This window comes from Elephantulus edwardii, unplaced genomic scaffold (genome assembly GCF_000299155.1).
Source record: "Elephantulus edwardii isolate Elephantulus edwardi_28Jun2011 unplaced genomic scaffold, EleEdw1.0 scaffold00143, whole genome shotgun sequence".
In the NCBI taxonomy this organism is placed as follows: domain Eukaryota; kingdom Metazoa; phylum Chordata; class Mammalia; order Macroscelidea; family Macroscelididae; genus Elephantulus; species Elephantulus edwardii.
Window position 1 is genome coordinate 5244960 of NW_006399893.1, and position 12839 is coordinate 5257798.

A 12839-nucleotide genomic window follows, 5' to 3' on the forward strand; every position below is an offset into this window, starting at 1 on the left:
CGGTTGGCGCAGGACAGAGCAGGGTTTAGGGCTGTTGTGCATAGGGTCGCTATGAGTCGAAAACGACTCGACGGCACATAACAACAACAACAACAATATTCCAAGCATTGGAATATCTTGGTCATAAGGAATTTTTTTATGTTTAGCTTTTTGAGGAAATGTTAAACTGCTTTCTAGAAGGATTGTACTACTATTTCTACAATCACACCAACAATGTATGAGTTCCCATCTCTCCATATCCTCTCCAATACTTATTATGTACTGTCCTGTTAAACTTTGTCACTGTTTCCGAGGCAAGATGGTGTCTCATTATGGTCTCGATTTGCATCTCTCTATTGCTAGTGATTTTGAGCATTTTTCCTCATGTGTCTGTTGGCCATCCAAATATCTTCCTCTGTGAAAAGTCTTTCCATGTTTTTGCCCATTTTGTAGTTGTGTAATTAGTCTTTTTCTTGAGGAGGCCCAGTAGGATTATGTAAACTTTTGATATGAGACCCTCATCTGAAAATGGTATTGCCAACTGTTTTTTCCCAGTCTGTAGGTTTTCTTTTCACTCTGTTAGAAAATGTTTTTGATACTCACAGGTATTTAATCTTAAGGAAGTCCCATTCATCAGTCAATGGGGTATTTTTGTTTGTTTGTTTTGTTTTTCTCCCAAATACTAGAACACTCTTAACACCAGCAGTCAGAAAATCAAAATATGAATTGCATTGGGAAAATCTGCTGTCAGGGACCTCTCCAGAGTGCTGAGAAGCAATGATATTAGTCTAGATACTAAGATGCGCCTAATCCAGACCATGGTCTTTGCAATTACTTGCTATGCTTCAGAGAGCTAGGCAAAGACTAAAGATGACAGAAGAAGCATCGATGCCTTTGAGTTGTGGCATTGGAGAAAAGTCTTAAACATACCATGGACTTCCAAGAAAACAAATAGGTCTGTCTTTGAGAGGGTGAGACTAAATTTCTCCTTGGAGGCTAGGATTTTGAAGCTCCATCTCACATACTTTGGGTACGTGGCCAGGAGATACTGGTCCTTGGAGAAGGATATCATGTTTAGAAGGGTGGAGGTACAGCACAGGAGAAAAAGATCCTGGATGAGATGGATTGATACAGTAACTGGGGCATTGGGGGTCGGCGTGTTGGAATTAGCGAGACTGGATCAGGACAGGGCGGGGTTCAGAGCTGCTGTACATAGGGTTGCTATAGGTTGTGGGCGACTCAATGGCACATAACAAACAATAATTTCTGGCTATACTTGGAAGTCTCTTTATACCATAGACTAGGCCTTCTAAGCTTGATCCCAGTTTGTTTCTTATGACCTTTATGGTTTTGGGCTTTACTCCCAGGTCTCTGATCCACCTTGAATTGATTTTTATGTATGGTGTGAGATGGGGATCCTGTTTCAGCTTTCTGCAGGTAGCAGTTCAGTTTTAAGGCCATGATATTTTTCTATCTGATTGTCTTTATGGTTTTCTGATAGAGATACAACACCTTTATGTCAGCTGTAATGTAAGGAGAATGATTTGGATATTGCTAATTACATTATAGTTTGGGTATCTGTATTGTTGCTTAACTGTCAGTTTGTTGTATTGGGAAAGTGATCTGCATATTGCTAATTACTTTGTAGGTGGAATTCTAATTAGTACAACACTTGTCTGTCAATTTTCTGTAGTAAGTTATCTAATGAGTTCTGTTAAATATATGCCACCAGTGTATCAAATACCTGAGGGATCACCCATGGTGGACAGGATTTTGTGGGGTTCCCAGACTAAGACAGGCTAGAAAGCAGAATTTGCCATCCACTCCTGAAATAGGAGGACTCCAAAAACCCTATGAGTAATAGAAGAACATGGATAGTGATATTTTTAGAGGTATAGCTCAGACTAAAAGTCAATCAAAATGAGCAGAAACAGCTGCAAGCATCCTTTAATAGTTGGAACATTGAACATTCAGTGTATGAATGATGGAAAACTAGAAGTTGGGAAAAATGAAATAGAATGCTTGATCATTGACATTCTAGGCATTTGGTCAGATAAAATAGATTGGATTTGGCCAGTTTGAATCAGACAATCACATGGCATACTATGGTGGGAACGAAGAGGCAGTAGAAAAAGGCATAGATATCTTTGCTAATGTCAGATGGAGCTTGGCTGAAAACAGAGAATACCAGGAGGATATTTACTTGTGTCATTGATTTTGCCAAGGCATTTGACATTATGAATCATAATAATTTATGACTAATGCTGAGAAGAATGGAAACCTCAAAATATTTAATAGTGCTTCTGTGAAACCTACATGTGGACTAAGAAACAGTTGTCTGAAAAGAACAAGGGAACAGTGCATGGTTTAAAAAGTCAAGAAAGGTATGTGACAAGGTTGTATCCTTTCTCCATACCTATTCAGTCTGAAAGTACAACTAATCATTGATGAAGGTGAACTATATGAAGAAGAATATGGCATCAGAATTATAGAAAGACTCAACAACCTATGTTATTCAGAGGACGTGACCTTGTTATTGGAACCTGAAGATGTGAAGCACTTACCGCAGAAAATCAAAGACTAGCACCTTCAATATGGATTGTATCTCAACACAACCTCCCGCCCCTCAACCGTTATACTAGACACCAGTAGAAGGAATGCTGGTGTCCTCGTGGCAAGAAGTTGCATGCAATCCCAAAGGCACAGGGTTCAAAGGCATCAGCTGCACCACAGGTGAAGGATGAGTAATCTCCTCCCATGCAATCTACTACCTCTGAAAACCTGCTAGAGGGTCAGCTATGGGTCAGTTCCGAGTTTACAGCAGTGAATTTGAATTTTTTCGTTTCATCTCTACTGACGAATAGGTGGCTAGCTTCTCTGAGGCAACAATCAGGAAATTGCAGGAATTGCAATACTTGTAGAGCAGCTATTGCAAAACACTAAGAATAAATATTGCATCTGATTCTTCCCTGAATATTTCTTTCATGTGTATTAAATCTTTGGATAAGGATAAATATAGATAAAACTATGTGAATGTTCCAAAGAATTTTTTTCTTTAAATTTTTAGTAGATGAAAAGCTACCACATGAATTTGGTTTGGGACCAGCAGGGGGTGATATGATCATACATATGAGGCTATCTCTGCTTCTAGGCTCAGTTCAACCAGCTCTTGTTGCACAGAATTGATAGATAGCATTGTTAACCCCATCTAAAGTGAGATATTTTAGGAACTTTAATTATTACTTTTATAGCTTTGAACCTTCCTAGAAGGAACTTTTAAGCTTTCTCTTTAATTATTAAGGCATCTACACTTTTTTCTCCCCTGAACAGTCAATTTCTATAGTCAAAAAGAAATTAATTCTGTTGAGTTGAAGGAACTTATTACCCCTCAGGTATTGACTTCGTTTTGACAGAGAGATGAGAGCAGAGTGGAGAGGGGAAAAGGACACTGTAGGACTCCGAAAGGTGGAATTGCTGAACCCAAGGTGTGGGCATTGCAATTTTGTTAGATGCTTCCCAGCTGCCCTCTTAGAGAGATTGTAACAATTTATTTTTGTATCAATAATGCATAAGAGTCTTATTCCTTTGCACCTTGACGATCTAGCATCTGAGTAAACTCTTCTGTATTTGTTTCAGTGACAGGAAATGACCTGGAAGGAGGTCATTTCTCTCTTCTGAGATGAAGTGAAACATGTTCACTTTAAATCTCATTCCTAATTATTTTCCCTGTGAACTATATGTTGGCGGGAGTCTTTGTCTAGTGAATTAGCGACCTTTTGTTCATTGGCTGGAGTTCCTTTCAGGAGGTTCATCAAAATATTCAGTTAGCAATACAATGAAATAAAATGTGCATTTTAACAAAGGGTTATGTGAAGGATATCCTTCTAAGGACTCCCTGCTCAAGTACCTTCAGAGGAGCCAAGGAACTTAACTGAACTATGCCACAAATGAACGTTGTCAGATTCCTTTCTGGATGTCTGCTGCGTAGCTAGAGTGGCAAACTTCTTTCCTTCTGTAGTTCAGCTCAGTGCGGAGAGAGCAGGGAGTTAGATGATGGCAAATCGGGTGCATGATTTGGTTCGTTTTTGTTGTTCTTACTCTCAAGTGTTCCTGTTCTGTACCATGGTACTGTCGTGCTGCAAACGGTTTTTCAGTGACCGATTTTCAGATACCGATGCAACATTTTCCCCAGACTAGCTTAGACTGACAGCACAGCTGAAGCTTGTTCAGTGTCATAGCAGCACGCCAGCCTCATGGTTAAGCAGGTGTGGCTAACTGAGAAACATTGGCCAGGAATCAAACTTGAACTTCTGTGAGTGAAGTGTGGATTCTTCCACGGAGACATCAGTGCCTTTTGGTACATTGGGAAAATGGCATTATGCTGGGAAAGGCTGGAGGTCCGCGATGGAGAGGAAGTCCCTCAAGATGGATTGAAATGATAACTGTACCCATGGGCTCAAGCCATCCGTGGTGGTGAGGATGGAGCAGCATAGGGCAGGGTTCAGATCCGTGTTCAGATCCTTAGGATGCTATGAGTCATGGTCGACCTAAGAACCACAACAACAGATTACCAAATGGCAGTTATATGCGCAGGCTCCCCACCGCTCAAATCAGAACATTTTCAGACAGCCCCTGAAGGTGCTGACAGCTGGTCAAGATTGAATACCCTTTTGCAGAAAGATTATCACAAAAGTCAGGCCATTGCTATTCCCTTCCACTGCCAGGCGTGTGCTTCTTGGAAATGAGGTAACATTCTTTCGGTACCCCCATCTTGTAATAGTTTTGTTGCTGTTATGTGCCAAACAGACCCTTCTTGGGCCTTGCCAGGCAGTAAATCACATGAGAGGAAATTGCCCATCTTTTTCCTGTTGAGTGGCTGGTAAATTTGAAAACCTGTGTGCCTTTGGGTTGATAGTGCAACTCCTTATGCACTAAGGCCACAAAGGCTCTCTTTGCAATAGCTTTATTGAGGTAAAATTCTCCCAGTTAACACTGCAATTCAATGGTTCTTAGTATGTTCACAGACTTATCATCACTTCTGAAAGAAACCCTGTACCTCTTCTCTGAGGTTCTCCAAGTCCCTAGCTGTCTGTTTTCTGTATTTGCCATGGCCAGGGGTGTGGGTGGGGGGCATTTTATATAAGCAGCATCATATGTGTCTTTTTTATTTTTTTCCTGTTGGCTCCTATCACTTAATATATTGTTTTCAAGATCCATGAACACTGTAGGATATTCTCGCACTTTATTCTTTTTTTATGGTTAAATAATGTGCTGTTTTGTGAATGTAGCATGTTTATTTGTCCATTTATCATTTGATTGACATTTGAGTGGTTGATGTCCTTTGCCTATCCCAATCAGTGCTTCTGTAAGCATGCAAATTTCTGAGTGATCATATGCTTTCATTCCCTGGGGTATTGATGGAGGAAAGCAATTGCAAGGTCGCATGGCGTCTCTGTGTTAGCTTTGTGAGGAACTCATCAGGAGGCTTCCTGAAGTGCTGGCTGTGCCAGGAACATATGAGTCTTGCAGTGGCTCCCAAACTTTCCCAATCCCCCTATCTTTTTAGGGTTTTTTAGTAGTCATCCTGATGGGTGTGAAGAGACATCCCCTGTGGTTAGATTTGCATTTCCCTGATGATTAATTATGGATGTAAGTGTGCTTGAAAAGGATAATCCAGCCTAGTACAACAGTAACTGTCCCTTAGCATGGGTAGTTCAGGCCCAGATGACAACATTACCACTGATTATGGACACACTAAGAATATGAGGGAAGTGCATACTGATGATTTTCCATATCTTCTTTGAATCCAGAATTAAGGTTGCATAGAGGAGTGCATTCAGGGCGGGCTGGATTGTATACCAGTGAAGGAGTTTATCTTTTGCTTTTCGAAGAGAGGAGCGAACTAGGAGGTGGGTAGAGAAAAAAAGTGCAACAATGAATGAATGGAAATCCAAAATCTCTGTAAATGTTCATTAAAATTAAGAAAATAAAATTTAAAAAAAGAAAAATGTCTATACATCAAAACAACCATGAGATATCATCTCACTCCAATAACAATAGCAAAGTTCAACAGAGCAACAAACAACAAATACTGGCAAGGTTGTGGAGAAACTGGAACCCTTATTCATTGTTGGTGGGAGTATAAAATAGTGCAACCACTATGGAAGGCAGCATAGTGTTTTCTCAAAAAGCTGGAAATAGAAATACCATTTGACCCAACAACTGCAGTACTGGGAATACACCCTAAAGAAACCAGAACTGCCACCCAAACAGATATATGCACACCCATGTTTATTACTGTATTGTTCACAATAGGAAAGAGATGGAAACAACCCAAAGGCCCATCAAAAAATAAATGGAAAGAGAAGCTGTGGTACATTCACACAATGGAATACTATGCTGCATTGGAAAAACAAGGACCTCATAAAATATTACACAAAATGGGTGATGGGTGACCCTGGAGGACATTATGCTGAGTAAAATATCTCCGTCACAAAAGGACAAGTACTGCATAATGTCACTGTTATAAAACAAGACTGACATAGGATGTTGTGGGTTACTAAGAAAAGAAGGGATGAATAATGTACACTGCATTGAAACAGATGAGAGAAAGAACTGTCTAAAAGAAATATATGATTAGGTATTATTTACATGACAACAATCCAGAATAAGATGTTCATAGCAAAGTGGACTAGGGGGAGGGAGGTAGAGAGGAAAATATGCAACAATGAAAGAATCTTTTTAAATAGAAAAGTGAATGGGGGGTAGGAAGGAAACTGTGCAATAATGAATGAATGGAAATCCAAGTTTTCTGTAAATTTTCATTAAAATATCAATAATTATTTTTAAAAAAGAAAAGTATCTTTTGCCCATTTAATATTTGATTTCTTTGTCTTTTGTGATGATACTGAGATATGAGAGTTCTCAGATATATTGAACACTGGGCCCTAACTGAACACCAGATCCACAGTTTGCCAGCATTTCATTTCATCCCATGAGTTGTCTTTTCATTTTCTTGTTAGTGTTCTTTGATGCACAAATATTTTTCTTTTCTGTGAAGTCCAATTGTGCTTTTGGCATCATATCTAAGAATTTAATACTAAATCTAAAGTCAGGAACATTTATGTCTATGTGTTCTGAGTATGTTAGTTTTAACTTTTTCTTTTAGGTTCTTGATCTAGTTTTAGAGCGATATGATGATGCCAGGGAAAGGTGTATCCACTTTAAAGAGTCCATCCAAATCATATGTTAACACTAAGCCAAATCCTGTGAAAGGGCATATTTATTAAAAGACTATTCAATGCCTGTCCCTTCTAACTCCATTTCTTAGGAACTCTTTTCACTTTCTTGGTAATGTTCTTTGATGCACAAAGGTTTTTTTGTTGTTTTTTTTTTAAAGGTTTTATCTTTAATGAAAAAGTCTACAATATTATTTACACGTGGGTAAGAAAAGACCGTTGGACCCCCAGCTTCTGTTGGGATGGGCCACAGGGGCTCCTGTTAAATCAGAGTTGCCTGTGGATGGTTCCAAGGTGAGAATCCGTAACAGGTGAGGAGCAGCTCCCACCTCGTCTGCCACCCAGCAGTGCAGGCCTTCAGATAAGATCCGCAACGTTCATGGGCATCTCGTTGATCTGGGTGGAGTAGTACTACTTGTCTCGGAGGATGCGATGTCGTCGTTCTTCACGAAGTTAATGGCCACACCCTTCCGGCCATATCGCCCAGAACACCCAATTCTGTGTATGTACAACTCTCTGTTGTTGGGGAGGTCATAGTTGATAATGAGGGAGACTTGAGGGACGCCCAGCCCCTGGGCCCAGACATCTGTGGAGATGAGCACTCTGCTGGCGCCAGATCTGAACTCCTTCATAATGGACTCTTGCTCCTTCTGGGGCATGTCACCGTGCATCGAGGAGACAGTGAAGTTGGCTTCTCGCATCTTCTCCGTCAGCCAGTCAACCTTCCTCTTGGTGTTGCAGAAGATGACCGCCTGAGTGATGGTCAGCATGTCGTACAGGTCACACAGAGTGTCGAACTTCCACTCTTCTCGGAATGTGACATATGTTACATATAACATTAATTAATTAATATATATATAATTATATTATATACAGAATTTATTTCATTTCTAAGAGTACTGAATATACCATAGACTGCCAGGAAAACAAACAGATTCATCTTGCTAATAATATAATTCATATAATGTTCATTTGTGGCATAGTTCAGTAACCCTTCCAGGGTCAGTTCATCACGTTTCACCAAGATGCGGATGGGGTCGGTCATGAACTTGTTGGTCATCTCCAGGATCTCGTGGGGCAGCGTGGCACTGATGAGCACCACCTGTGTGGCCGGAAGCAAGTACCTGTACACGTCATAGATCTGTTCTTTGAAACCTTTGTTGAGCATCTCGTCGGCCTCATCTAAGACCAGCGCATCTTGATGGCTCGTGTGTCCGGCTCCTGCGCGGGATCATGTCAAAGACGTGGCCAGGTGTGCCAGCGACGACATGCCGCCCGTAGTCCAGCTTCCTGATGTCCTCCCCCACGTTGGTGCCCCCGATGCAGGCGTGACACTGGACGTTCATGTAATCGCCAAGAGCAAGCAGGCCTTTCTGAATCTGCACAGCTAACTCTCTCGTGGGAGCCAGAATCAGAGCTTGGGTTCCCGGATCTGAATATCCAGGCACTGGAGGACGGAAATACTGAAAGTTGCCTTCTTGCTGGTACCAGACTGAGAATGAGCAATGACATCCCTCCCTTAATTATCTGCTTGATGGCTCACTGCTGAATTGCTGACAGCTTTTCTAAACCGTAGGCGTAGATGGCGCGCAGCAGGTCCTTCCGCAAGCCCATGGTGTCAAACGTGGGCGTGACGTCCACCTCCTCGCTGGTCTCGAACTCCACCTTGGTCATGTCCTCTTCATTGAGTAGCCGCTTCCTCGCAGACCCCGAGGTCGCCATCGTGGCCGCGGCCGCCATGATCGCCGACCGGACCGAGCGCGCCCAGAGCGGAAGTGGGCGCACAAAGGTTTTCAGATTCTTCATTGCTGCATGAATGTCTTTTTTTTTTTTTTTTGCTTTCTAACTTCCTCTCTTCCTTTATTATTATTGTCTTTGCAATAGCGAAACATTGCGAAAACCACAAAGCATCTTCTAATATTATTGTTATGTTCTGTTGATTCACAGCTGACCCTCCAGCAGATTTTCAGAGACTGTAAATCACTGAAGAGGAAACTGTCCATATATCACTTGTGGAATAGCTGGTGGATTTGAACCATGAACCTTTAGGTTGGCAGTGCAACTCTTTACCACTTAGCCACCAGAGCTCCCTCTGTTCATTAGTGTTGCTGTAGTTGTTGTTAGTGCTGTTAAGTTGAGCACGACTCATAGCTACTTTATGAACAAAAGACCTGAACTCTGTCCTAAACTGTGTCATCCTCATCATCTCTGACATATTTGAACCCATTTCTTCTGTCACTTTGTCAATCCATCTCATTGAGGATCTTCCCCTCCTTCACCTTTCCAAACGTGATGTCCCTTTTCAAGGAATATCCTCTATGAGCAACATGACCAAAGTATGTAGGATGAAGCTTTGCATTTTTGCTTCCAAGCAACATTCTGACTGTACTTTTTTTAAGACAAATCTATTTGTTCTTTTGGCAGTCCGTGGGATATTAACTATACTCCTCCAACAACACAACTCAAAGGCATTGATCAAAGGATTCGTCTCCTATCCACTAACTGTTGTTGTTGTGTACCATTGAGTTGGAACCAACCCATAGCTGACCCTCCAGTGGATTTTCAGATATGATAAATTGCATGGAAGGAGATTGCCTATCCTTCTCCCACAGAGCAGCTAATGGATTTGAACTCCATTTATTTGGGATTGCAGCATAGTTTCTTACCACAAGGTCAACAGACTCCCTTGTCCATTAATAGGGGCTATTAAATAAATGTTGGACCATTCACGCAATGGAATAGTACTACATAGCTGTGGAAAAGAATGAAGTTCTATGTATGTTGAATTAGAAAGCTCTCCTAAAAATATTGCTCAGTGAAAAAATATTAGAGGTTAATATATATGTGTGTATAAATATAAACCTATCTTTCATCTATCTATATTATATATGTCTATCTGTGCTTCATTAACTATCAAAAGCATTTGACTGTGTAGATCACAACAAATTGTGGCTAACCTTGAGAAGAGTGGGACTCCCAGTACACTTGATTGTGTTCATCCAAAACCTGTACTTGAACCACGAGGCAGTTGTCAGAACAGAGCAAGGAAACACTGCATGGCTCAAAATTAGGAAAGGAGTGCATCAGGGATGCATCCTGTCTGCAATCTTTTTCAATCTATATGCAGAACAGATAATTTGAGAGACTGGACTTTATGAGGAGGAATGTGGCATCAGGATTAGAGGAAGACTCATCAATAACAACCTGCTTTATGCAGATCATACAAGCTTGCTTATTGAAACTGAGAAGGGCCCGAAGCATTTGCTGTAGAAGATCAAAGACTGTAATCTTCAATATGGATTGAACTTTCAAGAAGACAAAGATTTTCACCATTGTGCCAATTGGCAGTACCATGACAGAGAAGTGATTGAGGTTATTAAGAATTTAAAATTGCTTGGCTCCACAATCAAAGCTCTAGGCACCAGCAGTAAGGAAATAAAAAGATGAATTGAGCTGGGAATATCTATTGTCAGGGACCTCTCCAGAGTGCTGAGGAGCAATGATGTCAGTCTAGAGATTAAGGTGCACCTGGTCCAGGCCTGGTCTTCATAATTACATGCTATGCATCAGAGAGCTGAACAATGATGATGGATGACTGAAGAATTTATGCCTTTGAGTTGTGATGCTGGAGGAGAATTTAACATACAATGGACCACCAAGAGAACAAATTGGTCTGTCTTGGAGAGGCTAAAACCAAGTTTCTCCTTGAAGACAAGTATTTTGAAGCTCTGTCTCACCTACTTTGGTCACGTGGCCAGGAGGGACCACTCCTTGGAGAAAGACATCATGCTTGGGAGGGTGGATGGAGAGGAAGACCATGGATGATACAGATTGACATGGTAACTGGGCAATAAGATTAGATGTATCAGAGTCAATGAGACTGACTCAGGATAGGGCAGGCTCAAAGCTATTATTCATAGGGTCATTATGAGTTGCAAATGTTGTAATGGTATATAACAACAACAATAACAACAAATATGTATGTATACATCCAGATGTGTGTGTATAGACACATAGATGTAAGTGTGTGTGTGTATACTCACACAGAGACAAATGTGTATATATTGTTGTTGTTGATTGCTGTCAAGTTGAACATGACTCAAGTCAAGCATAACTCAGTGACCCTATGAAAAAAAGACCTGAAGCCTTTCTGTAACTATTGTTGTTTCTCAAAGCTCATAAAATGTCCAGAGACAGTTTGTTTAGGAAGTGGAGTGGATGCCATTCCTGCTTCCAAGATGTGTGTGTGCACATATGAAAAAGGAGACAATAAGAATATATATGCATATTTCTAACGGTGGTTTAATGGTAAGAAACTACACGGCAATCTCAAAGGCATGTTGCTCCAAGGGAAAAAGATGAGCAGTCTCCTTCCATGGGGTTTACTGCTTCTGGAAACCCACTGGAGGATCAACTATGAATCAGTTTTAACTCAATGGCACACAGCAACAACAACAGCAACATATATATGTAAAGAAACAGCATGATTTAATTAGAAACCAAGAACAGCATGGCTATTTGGCACAGGGGCAAAAGAGAAAGAGATGGACTAGCCCACATGTGAATTACTACTTCTTAAAACATGGAAATATATAACCCCACACTGCATACATGCACATTTTAATTTTCTCTTTTAAGTGTGATTTTAACAAAAGTTAACAGGGAAGTTGGATTTTCATTCATTCGTTGTTGCACATTTTCCTCTCTCTTCCTTTGCCTTCCCCCAGTTCGTTTTAAAAATTTTTAAATCATCTACTGCAGAACCATCAAAGGAATGGGGTAAGAAAGCTACATTATCTGGGTGCTGTGGGATAAGTTTTCTCCCACTTGAAACCTAACCCTTTTCCTACTGATTCTCTCAGGCTGGAAATAAAATGTAAAGCCACAGTATTGCTAGTTGAGATGAGAACTATGGTCTTTGGCCTGGAGCAAATCTGCAACCTAGTATCTAGGCTGCCAACTAAGGGCCCAGCACCACACCGGAGGTATTCTAGGGAGGCGGGCACCTTGAGAATTGTAAAGGAAAAGAAAATGAATTGGTAGACACAGAAGAATTTTATGAAACAACGTGTGAGCAAGAGCCTGTAGTGATGAAGGAGGAAGTTCAACTTGCTCTGAAAAAATTGGCAAAAAACAAGGCCCCAGGAATTGAGGCATACCAATTGACATATTTCAACAAACAGATGCTTCAATGGACGTGCTCACCGAGTTGTGCCAAGAAATCTGGAGGACAACCACCTGGCCTACTGACTTTAAGAGATCTATATATGTTCCTATTCCAAAGAAAGGTGATCCAACAGAATGTAGAAATTATCGAACATATCACTGATATCACATGTCAGCAAGATTCTGCTGAAGATCATCCAAAAAGGACTAGGACAGCACATCAACAGAGAGCTGCCTGAAATGCAGGGTGAGCATCGAAGAAGATGTGGCACTAAGAATATTATAGCTAATGTCAGATGGATCTTGGCGGAAAGCAGAGAGTAGTTGTTGTTATGTGCCATCGAGTTATTTGCGACTCATCGCGACCCTATGCACAACAGCCCTAAACCCTGCTCTATCCTGCGCCAACCGCACCGCCTCTGACACACCCATCCCGATTACCCCAGTCACCGAATC

The 12839-nt window shown here is 41.1% G+C and overlaps 1 pseudogene; it reads right to left on the bottom strand.

Annotated features, from left to right (window-relative positions):
• Positions 1-7574: 7574 nt before the first annotated feature.
• On the bottom strand, positions 7575-8957 carry LOC102845345 (annotated as a pseudogene).
• Between the last annotated feature and the right edge of the window lie 3882 nt (positions 8958-12839).